The sequence below is a fragment of the Epargyreus clarus genome, unplaced genomic scaffold (genome assembly GCF_041222505.1).
Source record: "Epargyreus clarus isolate Ecla_fem2 unplaced genomic scaffold, WU_Ecla_fem_2.2 ptg000006l, whole genome shotgun sequence".
Classification (NCBI taxonomy): domain Eukaryota; kingdom Metazoa; phylum Arthropoda; class Insecta; order Lepidoptera; family Hesperiidae; genus Epargyreus; species Epargyreus clarus.
In genome coordinates this window covers 9458640-9475139 of record NW_027332214.1, presented here as the reverse complement: position 1 = coordinate 9475139, position 16500 = coordinate 9458640, and positions in this window count along the sequence as shown.

Below are 16500 nucleotides of genomic sequence, written 5' to 3'. Positions count from 1 at the left end.
GAGTGAAGTATACAGACAAATCTATTATAGTTTTAGTCTATGATAGGCTACGTTTCTTTTAAGATTATTAATCAAATCTCTTCTAAGGTTATTGATAAAGATGCCATTCATAAAATGTTAAGTTCTTTGAAAAGTCATGTTCTATACATTATGTTACCTTTATGTGCAATGCCAGATTGAAATTGACCAATGCCACATTAGCTTTAAAGAACTCTTTAAAAGGCCATAACAGAGCTCCGGAATTAACACTTCATGCTTTATACCCCTTCCGGCTTTAATAAAATATGGACCTCCCGGAGGTCACATAAGTACATAATTTTTCACCTTGGCCCACACGTAAGTAACTTTATGACATAATCAAAGCGACAGACCAACAGCTATAAAACTCACAACGTCAAGTGGCTATCACAGTAAACGTTCAACTTTATCAAGAATTACGTGAAAGTAAATCTTATTACCAGGAAAACTGGTTAAATCTCCAAAATCAGAAGAATCTGATAGAATCGAACCACTTACTCGAGATGGAGATAATAAATACGGTATTTTATTATTTGGCTCCGAGATTTCGTGATAGCGGTAACGGAGGTCGATTGTGATAGTATCTGATCTTACTAATAAACTGGATTTACAAAAAAGGGCTAAGGGCAGGCCAAGGGTGATGAATACGTAACAGATGATAAGATAAGACCCAAATAAATAAAACCCGTATAAAAACAAAGAATGAGCTAACGGTTCGAGTTGTGTTACTAAAGATTTTGTTTCTCATTTTGATTTTTAGAAAGAATTCCGCGGTATTCGCTATCTTCTTCTATTCTGCAACTCCGACTACCTCCCCGACTACTCCACTCTTGTCACCATACAGGGTCTTTGTTCTTTACGTGATAACACTAAAATTCGGAAATGTCTTTCTCAAAAAAAAATTACCTCCAAAAATATCTAGTGTTCTTGCGTTAATATGCAAGTAGTCAGCAATGTTGAAAACGAATAAAAAGGGATAAAATAATAGGGAACCACATTTGTTCAGCAACACATTACGCAATGATTCAATAGTCATAGAACTCATGGAACAATAGAACACGTGGACATGTTTTGCTTTAGGCTAGAATAATAGGACTAGGATAAAGAAAAAAAAAACATGTACAAAATGTACATACTTACTTTGATGTTGAAACCGAATGGAACTATTACAATACTTTACAGTATTTAAATTTCGAATGAATGCGGATTCCTAGTACTAAATTTTATAGTTCTTATAGGTGTGTGAAATCTACTTAGTCAGCTTTGTGGACTACAGACTAGACCATTCTCTTTTTGAGAGGAGATCCGTGCCCATTATTAGGTAAAAAAACAGTAGCACTCCGGGAGAGCCAACAGAAGCGAAAACTTGAACAATTACATGTATTTTTTGAATGGTCAGGAAATAATTAAATATGTACCTATACAAAGGCGACCCGCGTGGCGGAGCGGCCACCATCCCGGTCTGACACGCAAAGGGTCCCGGGTTCGATCCCCGGCTAGACAGATGCCTAAATGATGAATTTAGATTGCTGTTTCTGGGTCTGGGTGTTTGTGTATTTGTCTATGTGTGGGTCCATGGCACCCACGACACAGGGAATCCTAGTGTGGGGCTGTGAGTGTAGAAAGCGTTTAAGCGTTAAAGGTGTCGGTTACAGTCGTGAGTTCAAAATGAGTCGCGCCTAAAGAAGTTTTATCTCCAACCAGAGAATAATGACTTCTACGATTACAGGTGCGATAACCAGAGGTTGTCGAGCGTGGGGGTCTGCAAAATGGATTAACAATTTTGTCACTCAACTCTAATAGCAGGAAACTCATCTGGAATAGCAGGATGGGGGTCATTATATAGCCTTGCGTGTTCGAGTTACGTTGGACCTAACGATTATGTGCGCGTCAAATGACATGGCGGTTACCGTGTGGGAACACCTTAATGTATTACAACCATCATTTTGATATATTATATGGAAATTATAATTACATTTTTGTACTGATTTTTTTCTATTAAAGTAGTGGTGTCTACAGACGATATGATTTTGGATATTTAAGTATATTCGATGAATTAAAACGAAAATATAGAAGTCTCCTAGCCTTAGTGCGACAACTTAGACATTTCGATAGAACTATTTTTTCTCTTAAAAATGGAGAGTATTTAATATTGCCAGTTCATACGGGAAAAAGAGAGTGTATTCCAATTAATATTATCATTTAGGTACTTGGGTACTTAAAATCGTCCGCTTGATACGAAGCTTCGGCTTCACAAAAAAAAATTGAAGCAAAGTGAATGACTAAGGTTACTTCTAGCTTTATGTTAATTCAAACACTAAAAGGAACAGTAGGAGAAACAAGAGATAACTTCCAACACAAATTGCCACTTAGTACCCCGTATCCATAAGCCATCATGCAACAAAGCAAATGTGGGCAGATCGTAGATACCATCAAGTCGACGTAACGAAAAGCAATACCCTTCTAAAATCATTAAGACCGCAACAAGTTTCAACATTGCGAACGTACTCGTATTATTGAAAGAGCGTCGCCCACTAGTCTAAAGGGACGCCGTATAAAAAATATTAGGTTATTGTCCGACGTTAAGAGAAAAGCGATAATCGAATAGAGCTTGAAGCGAAGATTGAATTACTTTTCGTTAACGATGAAAATCATATAGGTAGACGGACGATTCATATACCACATGAATTTCGATTTTACGTATGATCCCATACGTTTTATCCTTATAAATAACCCGTTCAACTATATCCAACTATCCGATAACCTATGCAAATGAGTTTAGAAAATGTCACTGAGTTTAGTTACAATAATGTTCCTTTTTTATAATAAATCACTATTCTCAGTAATAGGTACAAGATGCCTAAATTAAATAAAATGTAGCGTCATCTCTTATCACAAATCTTATGTTACTTGATAGATAAAAGTGCTATCACTAAGTCATCATAATTTATAAGCATATCGCCGTTCTCTGTGGATGTGACAAGTACCTTACATCGACAACGGGTTCATTGGGTTGTACAGCTGTTCGTAGTACGCCTTCGACAATAATACGATTAGATAGACTCATAGAACCCAATTCGTAAGTTATTCGAAAACGTTCACACAATAAAGTTGTACGTTTTTGGATCAAGATACATGAATGTTTTACTCGTTTCTTTATAGAAAAAGGCTTTTATGGAGGATATAAATCATCTGGTAAAAATCCAAAGTTACCTATTTTAGCCATAGATTAGTAAAGATACTTCGCCGCCTTGAAATTGAATGAATCCACAAAAGGCTTATTAGTAAGTTCTTTTTTTGAATTCTTGATAAATAAAAATATTTTTAGAGAAAAATTACGAATAAATAACTAATACTGCGTAATTTACATAATAAATAAATAATTATTTCAAATATTTTAGGGACATTTTAGCAAGGAGACGTGGGAAAACTTTTTTACGCAACGATTTCAATTCTCAAAACTGGGTACATTTTCTTGTTAGGAGTGAGTAATCTTTACTAATCTATGATTTCAGCGTAATAAAAACAGATTCCATAATGATGTATTATATTGTGAAGGGTATAGTACTGGAGATACGGGCGTTCTAACTAAGTCCGCTTAAGTTCCTGCACTTATGTTACGCCTTTGTGATCGACCTCGGCATCTAACTCAAATTTTGTATATCTCCTCCATATATACAGATTTCCATATAGACACATTACCATCAAATGGAATGCATACTCGTTTGCTACTTCTATATTAAAAAAAATACGGGACACGTGTTAATTTCCATATGAATTAACTATCCAAGCATGACAAATCAATTTTCGTGGCCGAAATGAAAAATTGTCTTGATGAGACTCATTACATCACTATACCTTTGAATTTTACCTAAAAAATAAGGTATTGAATACCCTTTAGTTCACAGTAACACTACATGTAATAAAATGAATAAATATGACTGCAGCGCATCAAGGAAAACAGTTTCCAATTTAGTTATATTTTTAGCGTTATCATTTTAGTTTCGTCATTTATATCATGTGGAATTAATTAACTTGATAATTGGTGTCCTATATTATATACTCGTTACATAATATATAATTCTAGGCTTGAGTCAGACTTATAAATGTTAACTATTGAATCGGACAGATTCTGTTATGCTTTAAATAATCTTGACATCCGGACCATCTATCGGGTCAAACGGATACTAAATTTCAAATTAAAATTATTTATACATTAGGAAAATTCCATTGATTATTATATTTGTGTGAATTCGATTGCTATTAATACATATATTGATACGACAGATATAATATGGCGGAACCTTCGCGGGAATGTACTTAAAACTTCCGGAAGTTTAATGGCGATCGGATGAATAGAACAAACCGACATACGGACATAAATAAACTTTTATTTATATCTTGCAAGTGCCTTTTAAAAGCTTAAGCAGGCATCATTATAAAAATCCACTTACCACATAAGGATTAATGGCAATAAACTTGATCTCCTTACCTTTACCTGAAACACAAAAATATTAACATTAATTATATAAAATCGGTTAAGTAAGAAAATGTTGTGAAATAAAACGAATTATGTTAATGAGATATCACAGAAGTTCAAGGTGATACTTTAAAAACAAGAATATAAGTAAGATAAATTCATTCGGTATCAACAATCTTACAAATGCGAATGAAAATGAACGAATGTTTTGCTTTAAATTGTAAAGGAATGGAATTATTAATTTGACAATAATGTAAACGTAATAAATATTAATAGCCTCCTGACAACTAATAATAATTCTTGAATTTTTTTTTCAATAATGATAAGAATTTAATAAGTAGAATAATTACTGACAATTAGTAAAATATAATCCTAAACTTTCCCATAATCTTAGTCAAATTTGGAAATCGACAATTAGATTACTATTATATAAATAAGAAATGGCCCGAGAAACGTCGTGTTGCCATATAAATAAAACAAGGTTAAGGGTGAACAACACTTATCACTTAGGGGTATGAAAAATAGATAGTAACCGATTCTCAGACCTACTGAATATGCATATAAAATTTGGTGAAAATCGGTAATGCCGTTTCGGAGGAGTACGGTAACTAACATTTTTTATGGACACGAGAATTTTATATATAAGACAACGGCAAATAGAAAGTGAAGACAAAAACAGAAGTCAGCAGTTAATCAGCATGCCTATTGCCTATGCATCCGTTGAACGGCGTAGTGCCATCCACTATTTCATTAGCATAGACCAACCCACTATATAACAGTGGGCGAACAGTGAAAGTGGCCCTGTGTGATTGTCGAAATTAGGGAGTACCTACATTTATACAACGTACTACAACGTCGGTGTAAGTAATAAATTAATTTAAATAATAAATAGTAACCCTGAAGTCTCCAGGAGTGCCAGCGAGAAAGCTATTTATGCAAAAAAGATTATGTTTAAAGAAGATTAGTTGATTTAACTAATAAATACTAATCCTAATAGCACTTATGGTACTAGCAACAAGCCGACTTGTGCAAAAAAGGCACCACACGCTGTTATAACTGCTTTTGGATGCTTTTACACCGCGGTGATTGACGTTAGACAATGTGCTATAAAGGCACCGAAATTAATCAATGAATCAATGTTTATGAACGAACGAATGAATTAATATTTTTTTCAATCGCTTTCAATATACATTGCTTTATTGGTATGTACTCTGTAGTGAAGATACTCGTAGGTATTGGAATCTTTACATTAACAAGTAATTAATTTAAAAAATCAAAAACCCGACTGCATCAAAAAGGCTGAAATAGAATTTGCAAAAGCAGTGAAATAGGCATTTCATTATTTTTATCCAGAAAGCCAAATACAAAGTTTCATAGTAGGTGTCTGCTTCAAAAACAAAAAATGTTAAAACAATATTATCCTATTTTATTTTATCCTCATAGTGTTCATTTACGCTATATAAAGAGCCTACGTGTAAAATTCCAGCACGCTTAAGTTCAGCGGTTTCCCTTTGCGTTGATCTCTGGCACATCAACTCTCTCATTTAGTCAGACAGTCATCTCCATGTGTATATACGAGTATATATGTACTAGCTGACCCGGCAAACGTTGTGTTGCCATATAAATAAAAAAATGTTAAGGATGAACAACACTTATCACTTAGGTGTAAAAAAATAGATAGTGGCCGATTCTCAAACGTACTGAATATGTATATAAAATTTGGTGAAAATCGGTGAAGCCGTTTCGGAGGAGTACGGTCACTAACACGAGAATTTTATATATAAGATATATTATATAATGTATGTGTAATCTCTTCTTAATTTCCTTTATTTTGACACCCTACTCGATAGGTTTGGTTAACTTTTTTAGAACGTGTTACTATTTCGCGAAATAATTCACCATTTACGGTCTATAAAATATATAACTTCAGTAAATCAAAGTTTCGGTCATTATTTCATTATTTTTATCCAACAAGCCTGATACAAAATGTCATAGTGTTTGCTTCAAAATTGACGATAGTTCAAATGAACTTTTAACCCTTATTTTACCCTCTACGGGGTTGATTTTTCGGAGGGAGATAAATAAGTGCGTCCTTGTTCCTATCCAGAAAGCCAAATACAAAATTTTATAGTAGTTGCTTCAAAATTAAAGTATTTCAAAAAAACTGTTTTCCCCTACTTTACCCTCTTAAGGGTAGAATTTCCAAAAGGCCTTTCTTAGTACTTATTCAAGCTATATAGAGAACCTGTGTGCAAAATTTCAGAACTGTAAAGTCCTTGGTTTAGGCTGTACGTTGATTTCTGAAAAATGAAAAAGTCATTTAGTTAGTCAGTCAGTCAGTCACCTTACTGTTTTATATATATACAAATATGTTTTTATAATCTCCGTTTAATTTCCTTTCATTTGATACCCTACTCGATAGGTTCGGTTAACTTTTTTTTTTAAATGTGTTACTATTTCGCGCCAAAAATCCGCCATTTTGATTTTTTTTTACTAACACCTATCTAAGGACACTCGGGTCATTGAGACAAATATAATGACACTTTAACTGTTGAAATTCATCCAGCCGTTTGTTAGATCGGATCAAATAAAGAAAGACAAACATACAACTGTAAGGATCAGTTCAGGAAAACACAATATTGTTTATAACAGTTTATTATAATACGCTTTATCACTCAACAATAAATCCAAATTGATCAGATCAACTTCTATTCGTCTGTTAGATTTTCCCGCCTTTTTCAGATATTCATGTCAATTCGCTCACTGGCGCCACCAAGTGGCGCCTATTGACAACAAGCTACTTTCATCAATTACATACTTTTTTAAAACAATACTTGAGACTAAGAAAAATATCTTATACTGTAATTATTATTAAAAATACATTAACATATTATAATTATTCAAAATACGCTAACAGCTCGGCCATCTGACTTATAGTACGTCCTCGTACTTTATCAAAGATAATAGATATGTTCATAATAATATTAAATTTCGGTCTATTAACTAAATAAAATAATTACATCCAAATTTATTTTTTAATTTAATAAGCATTTTTTAAATATATTTCTAAAATGTGAGTACACATATTTATGCATGTTCCTTTAATTCACTTAGATGGAGCAATCACACTCAACTATTCCAATTTCATTCATTAATTTTTTTGCATACCTGTTATGATCCAAAATAAGTATTAAATAAATTATTCACTCTCTTCTTCATTACTAGAACTTTCCATCATATCTGTACTCAGGTGAAGCCAGGGGCGGATTTTATCAATGGCTACGATTGATTCATATTTGCGTCCCTGTTTTCGAGTCACGGGCGTATCTTCTATAACAAACCTTTCATTCGGCAATATTTTGACTATACGATAGGGGCCGTGAAACTTTACATTAAGTTTCTTAGACTTACCGTCACAGACACTTAAGTCTCTTTCGACCCTTACTAAATCGCCTTCCTTATACTTCGTTCCTGTTTTCCGACTTTTATCATATCTCTTTTTATCCTTTTCCTGCTGTACTCTAATTAGTTCACTGGCTTCTGTCCTTACTTCATCTAATTTGTCAGTTGGAGTTATATCTAATGTGTCGTCGATAACATTGCTTAGAATTGCCTCGGATGCACTGGTCAATCTAAATCCGAATACTAGTTCTGATGGGCATTTCTGTGTTGTTTTATGTACCGTAGTATTTATACCTATCTGTATGTCGTAAATATTTTCGTCCCATGTTCTATCATCCTTGCCATGTGTCTTAGTCGCAAGAGCATCCAAGATTGTTCTATTAAATCTTTCTACCTGCCCATTTGCCCTGGGGGTAGCCACAGCATTAAGTACGTGTGTTATGCCAGAGCTTTTTATAAATTTCTTGAAAAGTTGGCTGGTGAAACACGAGCCCCTGTCTGTTATTAACTTTGACGGAGTACCGAAAAAACTGATATGTTCTTTAATAACGCGAATCGCTGTGGATGACTTAGTATTCTTTACTGCTGTGATATTCACAAATTTAGAAAAACCATCAACCACGACCAGTAAATAACAATTTCCGCATTTGCTTCTCACAAACGGACCAAGGTGATCTGCGTGTAAGGTATGAAATGGCCGGTCGGGCTTTGGTATTGGATGAAGTTCACCCTCACGCCGACCACCCACCGCCTTATGGTGAGCGCATTCAAGACACGCAGAGACATATTTTTTCACAAATCTGCGCATCTTTGGGAACCAATATGTTGCCTTTATGCGAGACAATGTTTTATCGAGACTAAAATGGCCAATGTCATCATGATTTCGCTTTAAAATTTGCCACCGCATCGCTTTCGGGACAAGCCAGCGTAGTTCTCCTTCAACTATGCGATAAACTCTGCCATCCTTCAATGCATAATTTGTGTGAGTGTCTATTATTTTTTTCAAGTCTGGATTTTCTAATATGTTTTTCAGTGTTTTAATTTCATCATCGACAGTTTGAGCGGTACTCAACCAATTTTCACTTTCAATGTTAAGTACGTCCAGCACATGCGATTCCGTAATAGCAGGGCTTATGGGGTGTCTGCTTAACGCATCCACGTGAGACATTTTGTTTCCAGGCCTGTATACAACTTCACAGTCATATTCTTGTAGCTGTATCCACCAGCGTGCTATGCGTGGTATTAAATCCCGTTTAGTCATGGTAGTTCTTAATGCATTACAATCGGTGAAGATTTTGAATGGGATTCCAACTAAATAAACTCTAAATCTGCTAAGAGACGCTATCACCGCCAGCGTCTCAAGTTCAAACGAATGCAACTTTTGTTCGTCAATAGTAGTCTTACGACTATAGAACGATACGGGCCTAAATAATCCCTCTGGGCCTTTTTGTAACAGCACGCCGGCTACACCTAATTTGCAGGCATCCGTATGCAACTGAGTTTCGGCAGACGGATCATAGAGAGCTATAACAGGTCTATTTACCAACGCAATTTTAATATCCTCAAAAGCGGACTGTTGTTCGTCAGACCACTTCCAAGTATTGTTCTTACGTAACAAGTCCGTCAATGGTCTTGCAATAAGCGCAAAGCCCTTTATAAACCTTCTAAAGAAACTGGCCAGACCCATAAATTGGCGCACCTCATGTTGATTCCTGGGAGCTGGAAAGTTAGCGACAGCATTTATTTTTTTACTACCTGGTCGGATACCTTCAGAACTAACCTCAAATCCAAGAAAATCTATAGTCTGATAGAAAAAATGACATTTACTGAGCTTTAAAGTCAAACCGCCCTTCCGTAACAAACCCATTACTTCCTTCAATCGTTCTAGTCCTTCCTCGAAATTATGCGCTGGTATTAATATATCGTCCATATAAACAATCGCATATTTTACTTTAGCATCAGCCAAAATCCTATTCATAGTTCGTTGAAATACCGACGGAGCATTTACCAATCCGAACGGCATCCTTAAATATTCAAATTGCCCGTCTGGTGTTACAAAGGCTGTCTTCGAAATGGAATCCTCTGCTATGGGTATTTGGTAGTATCCTGAGGCGAGATCCAGAGTAATAAAATATTCATGCCCTGCTAGAAGGTCGAGTTGATCCTCTACTCGTGGCAATGGGTAGTGGTCCTTCACAGTCTTGCGGTTGAGCGCTCTGTAATCTACGCAGAGCCTCTTTTCGCCATTTTTTTTCTGAACTAGTACAATAGGGCTTGCGTAAGGAGATGATGATTCCTGGACAATATTAGACTCAAGCATCTCTTGTACCATGTCACGTACAAGGGCTTTTTCGTTGTGCGATAAACGATACGGGCGATAAACTATTGGTTCAGAATCTTTAAGTTTTATTTCCATCTCGGCTACGGTAGTAAACCCTAAATCTTTTAAACTATTTGAAAAGCAGTCTTTGAATTCTTCCAATATTCCAAATAATTTCGTTAGTTGCGCGCTGGTAAGTGTTTCGCCATGGTTAATGTTAACATTATCTGGAAGGTTACTAACAGTATCTACTTGAAGCATATTTTTAATATTAGTTTTATCGACTGGAACTGCACGCGTAACAAGACAACCCTTTACTAATATAACTACACTATCTGAAATATTCTGAATCAATAGGTTACCGCAACCCCTATGAAGGACATACTCACCAGGGAGAAGTAGGTATTCTCTTCCTTCTCTTCCTCTAACTGTGCCATTTACATAAATTTGTCCCGAGTACAAGCTTTCGGGATTAAACACCGGTACTGCTTTAATTTCACCAGGACCAATATGAGATTCTTCACAAGACATAAGAAAGATTTTAGAATTTTGAATAGCCCTTTCAAACAAAAGGCAAGTTGGCGTTTTAGTTATTATAATGCTTGGAAGTTCAGTGAACGTGTGTCCTAGTAAAACCGGCTGTTTGAGAAACACGTCGTCTACAACATACATGTCAACGTTTTCTCCAATACCCTGGATTTCTACCCTTGCATTTGTCTTACCAATCGGTTGTAATAAGTTCCCACCAAATCCCTTAATTAACGGTAAATCATCATATGTCATGATCAGTCCCATAGATTTTGCGTCTGTATATCGAATAAAACAACAGTCACTGCCAAGATCAACAAAACAGGAGCTGAGTACATTATTTACCTTTATAGTGATGTAATATTTATTGTTCGGCTCGGTTCCATTTATAATTTTTGTGTCTGGTGTCAACATACAGTCTATCGATTCCGTCGTGTCAATATTAATTTTAAGTACTTGCTTCTCATTACCTGTTTTGTTATCTCTTGGCTGTTCCTGCGTTCTAAGACCAACAATGCTGGGACATGTTTCTGTCCGATGACCCAATCTATGACAACTGTTGCATTTCTCAAGTGGCTTAGGACATTTAAAGCTAGGATGACCTTCGACACCACAGTTAAAGCACTTAATAGGCCCCTTTCTGAAAGATGAAACCTGTTTATCAGTTGCGTCAAAACGCCTGTCAGTCCTATTAACTCTAGATCTAACAATTGCACTGTCTTTCGGTTGACCTACTTTTACTGACTTCAAGTATTTTAGGACCTGTTCAGGTGTGTCAAACTGTACTGCTTGTGCTCCTAGTTTAATAGCACGGTCATCGATACCGTAAAGTATGCAATCAACAGCACGCTTACCGGTAATTTGACATCTGTTGAGCAAATTCAATTTTGAATAGTAGTACTGTTCCAATGGTTCTCCATATTTAACTTTTAGAGCAAGCATCTCCGTCAACAACTCGGCATAATTGTCCCTACAAGGAAAAGCATCCATAAGTTTCGACTTCCACTCAGCCCAGGTAAATCGCAAGCTAGGTAGACTTTGATACCACGACTTAGCCATTCCAGATAATTTTGGAAGAGCGTAATGAATTAGTTCACGCTCGTTCCAATCATAAATATCCGCGGATTCCTCTATCTTCGAAATCCAACTTGAAATCGTTTGATTTTTAGACATTGGATCAAATTCAGGTATAACGTTATTTACAGACGTAAGAGTGTGATTACCCGACCTAGCAAAACATTTCATGGCATTCATAAATTGATTGAATATATCTGAATTATTATTACAGTTATTACTATCTCTAGAAGGTCCCGGTTCGTCGCCTTGGTGCCATTGGGTCTGCCGAGAAGGACGTTCTTCACCTCGGTCATGTTGTTCACTTGGTACTCTTCTTTGATCAGATCCAACCATGGGGCGTCGACTTGTTTCCATCTCATACCTTGGATACTTGGCCGTGACTGGCGCGTGCTGTTCAAGCTCATTACCGCGCCTGTCACGAACAAGCTGTCGCTTTCGGTTCAGTAGATCCGACCGTCGCTCAAGCTCACCGGTCGGACCATCATTATCACGAAAATCCTCCAGCCGTCGCTCAAGCTCACCGTCTGGAGAATTCAGTGATTCATTCAAAGATTCACGGATCGGTCGTCGCTCAAGCTCACCGCCCGAAACGTGTCTCGAGTCACCCCCGCGACTGTTGCTCAAGCTCCCCAGTCGCGGGGAATAATCATCGTTCCCTCGCTGATGGAGTCCACCCTCACCACCGGATACAGAACATACCTCACCATGACCGTTGTTACGACGCCTCGATCGCGTTTCACTTAGGAGATGTTCACGAATCGCGTACTCATCCTCATCGCCATCAGAATCGTGAAACCTCGTCCGCGTCGTCCCTCCATCTCTAGGATCTACCGGATCCATATTCAATCTGAAACTTACAATAATTGTATGAGTGAGGTTCTTTTTATTATTGTCCCGTATATTTGAAAAACATAATTTTAGTAGTGCATTTACGTTTGAATAATAAAATTTGTAAAAACGACCCACAAAGTGGTCTTTATCAGTGTGCTATCTATATCTATATAACCAGTCACCGTACCAAAAAAAACTAAAATAAAACGACATGTATTAAAAAAACGACAGTCATAACCTCCATTATACATCTGTAACACTTTTATAATTCGTGTAGGGTACACACAAATGCCTTCATGATTAAGAAGTATTATAAGTAAGAAGATATGATAATGCTTTATTTAACTCTTAATCATACAACATATCTATATACTACTAGCTGACCCAGCAAACGCCGCGCTGCCAATAATGCTGCTATGCTGCCAATAAATAAAAAAAATGTCAAAGGTGAACAACCCTTATCACCTAGGGGCACAAAAAAATAGATAGTAGCCGACTCTCAGACCCACTGAATATGCATATAAAATTTGGTGAAAATCGGCAAAGCCGTTTCGGAGGAGTACGGCAACCAACATTGTGACCCGAGAATTATATATAAGATTTTTAAAGTAAGAAAAAAAAAATAATGTCATGCTGCGCATATCCGATACCAACTTCTAAATAATTTTACCTATTTGGATGATATATATTTTATGATCGACGGTACATGGTTTATTAAAATATATATATAAAAAAATAAAATTACCTACAATTTGTGTTCCTCTAGACAATCACTATTGAGGCTGTAGTCAATATATTATGATTATCATAGTAAACATCGTAACTCTAAAATGTCTAAGCATTACATGCATGCATTTTACTATTTTCAGGTATAATTATATAATAGTCAAAAGATAAGACAAAAGGGAAAAAAAATACTTACATTTTCCGTTCCTTTGGGCGTGGCGAGAGATTTAAGTAATTCTCGTTTTATCCCGCTTCTGAACTGTAAGGATCAGTTCAGGAAAACACAATATTGTTTATAACAGTTTATTATAATACGCTTTATCACTCAACAATAAATCCAAATTGATCAGATCAACTTCTATTCGTCTGTTAGATTTTCCCGCCTTTTTCAGATATTCATGTCAATTCGCTCACTGGCGCCACCAAGTGGCGCCTATTGACAACAAGCTACTTTCATCAATTACATACTTTTTTAAAACAATACTTGAGACTAAGAAAAATATCTTATACTGTAATTATTATTAAAAATACATTAACATATTATAATTATTCAAAATACGCTAACACAAGATACGCGCGAAAAACATAACCCTTCCTTGGCAGTCGGGTAAAAAGAGAAATTATTAAAAAATGATAATGACAATGTCACGGAAAAATTGAAGCTTCATAAAAAATATTAAATTTAATAAATATTATACTATATTCGTTTAATAAATAGTGATATACACGTTAGATAAATAGTGCTATGAGTGCCTATAATAATTATTGCGGCCAATATAGTGTCCATATTACTAATTGTTATCAACTGGAAAGTAATTGACAAGGATGCATCGATATCACAAAAAGAGGAGAAAACGAAATTAAAAAATCAATACAAGTGCTTCTTCAGATCCTAAAAATATATTCAGACTATATTTCCTGTTTCTACATCTTTCGTCTGTCCAGTGTGTGAAAGCAGTTAAAGTGTTTTTTTTTTGTTGTTCATTGTACCTTCCAGAAAACTGTGTCTTGCTCTATTTAGTACATAATTATAAATATTATAGTATATTTATTTTAAATAAATTATAAGTTTTAGTATAAGTATTAGTTGTATGAAGTGTTTTTATTTGTACAGGGCTTTTTTGTAGATTTTGTTCTTTATAAATTAATTGATGTCTAGTGATTCGTTATTACGATGCCCCATCTGTGCTGATAACAAATTTTATAAAGGCCAACGCGGGTTAAAAATCCATTGCAGCCGCATTCATGTCCCTCGTATAGAATCAATAAATCTACCTTTGCTCTCAAATTACATAAATAATACAGATGGGGACCGTAATGACGAACCATTACACAAGAGACTCGCAAGTCTTAAACATAACATCAGAGTGGTCAAACGTATCCTTAAAGGAGCGCGTTATGCCGTAGCTGTGTGTCTTTATGAGCGCGTGGCCAGAGTAGTCGCAGAAAATAATTTCAATGCATGGAAAGACCTTTTATTATTCACATATAAAAAATTACATTTAAATAATAGATCTCACAACCAAACACTAACTAGTTTAATTAAACACAATATTACTCAAGATGTTCTTCCTGTAAATACGTCTTCTGTCAATTTCAATTCCTTACGTAATAACATTCTCAAATTAGTTGAAAACAAACTCTCCGATGGAGACGTTAAAGGTGCTGCAAAAATTTTATTTTCGGAAGACACTATGGCTACGCGCTCATCTGAAACGCTTGGGGCACTTCGCGAGAAGCATCCCACACCGATCACATCTTCGCAGCTTTCTAGCCCATTGCCCAATTCACAGCGCGACTTCTTGAGAGTCAGCGAGGAAGCCACCAAGTCCGCTATCCGTTCTTTTCCAAATGGATCTGCTGGTGGCTTAGACGGCCTTACACCGCAACATCTAAAAGACCTTACAGATCCCTCTTTAGGTGAAGCAGGCGTAAATTTGGTGAAGGAGCTCACTGCCCTCATTAACATAATGTTGGCAGGTGCAGTTCCTCCCGAAATTACGCCTGTACTTTACGGGGCCAACCTCGTGGCTCTCAAAAAGAAGGATGGGGGCATTCGACCCATCGCTGTTGGGTGCACGCTCCGAAGATTGGCTTCGAAGTTGTGCTGCCGTAACTATAGTGAGTTATTGGCGACGCGATTTAAGCCGCGGCAGCTCGGCTTCGGAGTCAAGATGGCTGCGAAGCAGCAGTACACGCTGCTCGCACATTTTTAAGTAACAATGATTATGACGTTTTCCTTAAAATAGACGTTAAAAATGCTTTTAATTCGGTAGATAGGGGGGCCCTTCTTACAGAAATTCAAAAAGAAATGCCTGACATTTTCGGATATATGTGGCAATGTTATGGAACCCCCTCAAAATTATTATTTGGTGATAATGTCATTGAATCATGTGTGGGATGTCAGCAAGGCGACCCTCTTGGCCCAGTAATTTTTAGTCTGGCAATACAACCAATTATTACACAACTAAATTCAAAATTTAATGTATGGTACCTTGATGATGGTTCTTTGGGAGGAAATGCGTCAACTGTATTGGAGGACCTAAGAATCATAATCCATCATTTTAATAAAATTGGTTTGAGTTTAAATTTTAATAAATGTGAAATATTCTTTTCGGAAAAATTATCTGTTGAGCAATGTCATCATATATATGGTCAATTCGCTTCAATATCACCTAACATATCTATTTTAGAAAAAGAAAATTTGACACTTCTAGGTGCTCCAATATTTGATGATGCATTTTTACCCATTGTAAATTCAAAATTACATAATTTTGAAAATATTTCAGAGCGACTCTTTGATTTAAAACCACATATGGCTATTTACATTTTGCGCCTTTGCTTATTCGCACCAAAATTCTTGTACTTACTTCGTTGTTGTCCTTTTTGGAAATTCCCATCTGTCACTCACATATTAGATACGCTTTTACAAAATTGCTTATCCAAAATTCTAAATTTAAAATTTGATGATCGTTCCTGGATGCAGGCAACTCTTCCGGTTAGGTTTGGTGGCACAGGTGTCCGCACCACGGAAAGTTTAGCGCTTCCGGCTTTCTTGGCCTCTTGTCATAGTACGATCGCCCTCATCTCAGATATATTAAACACTAATTTGGATGAT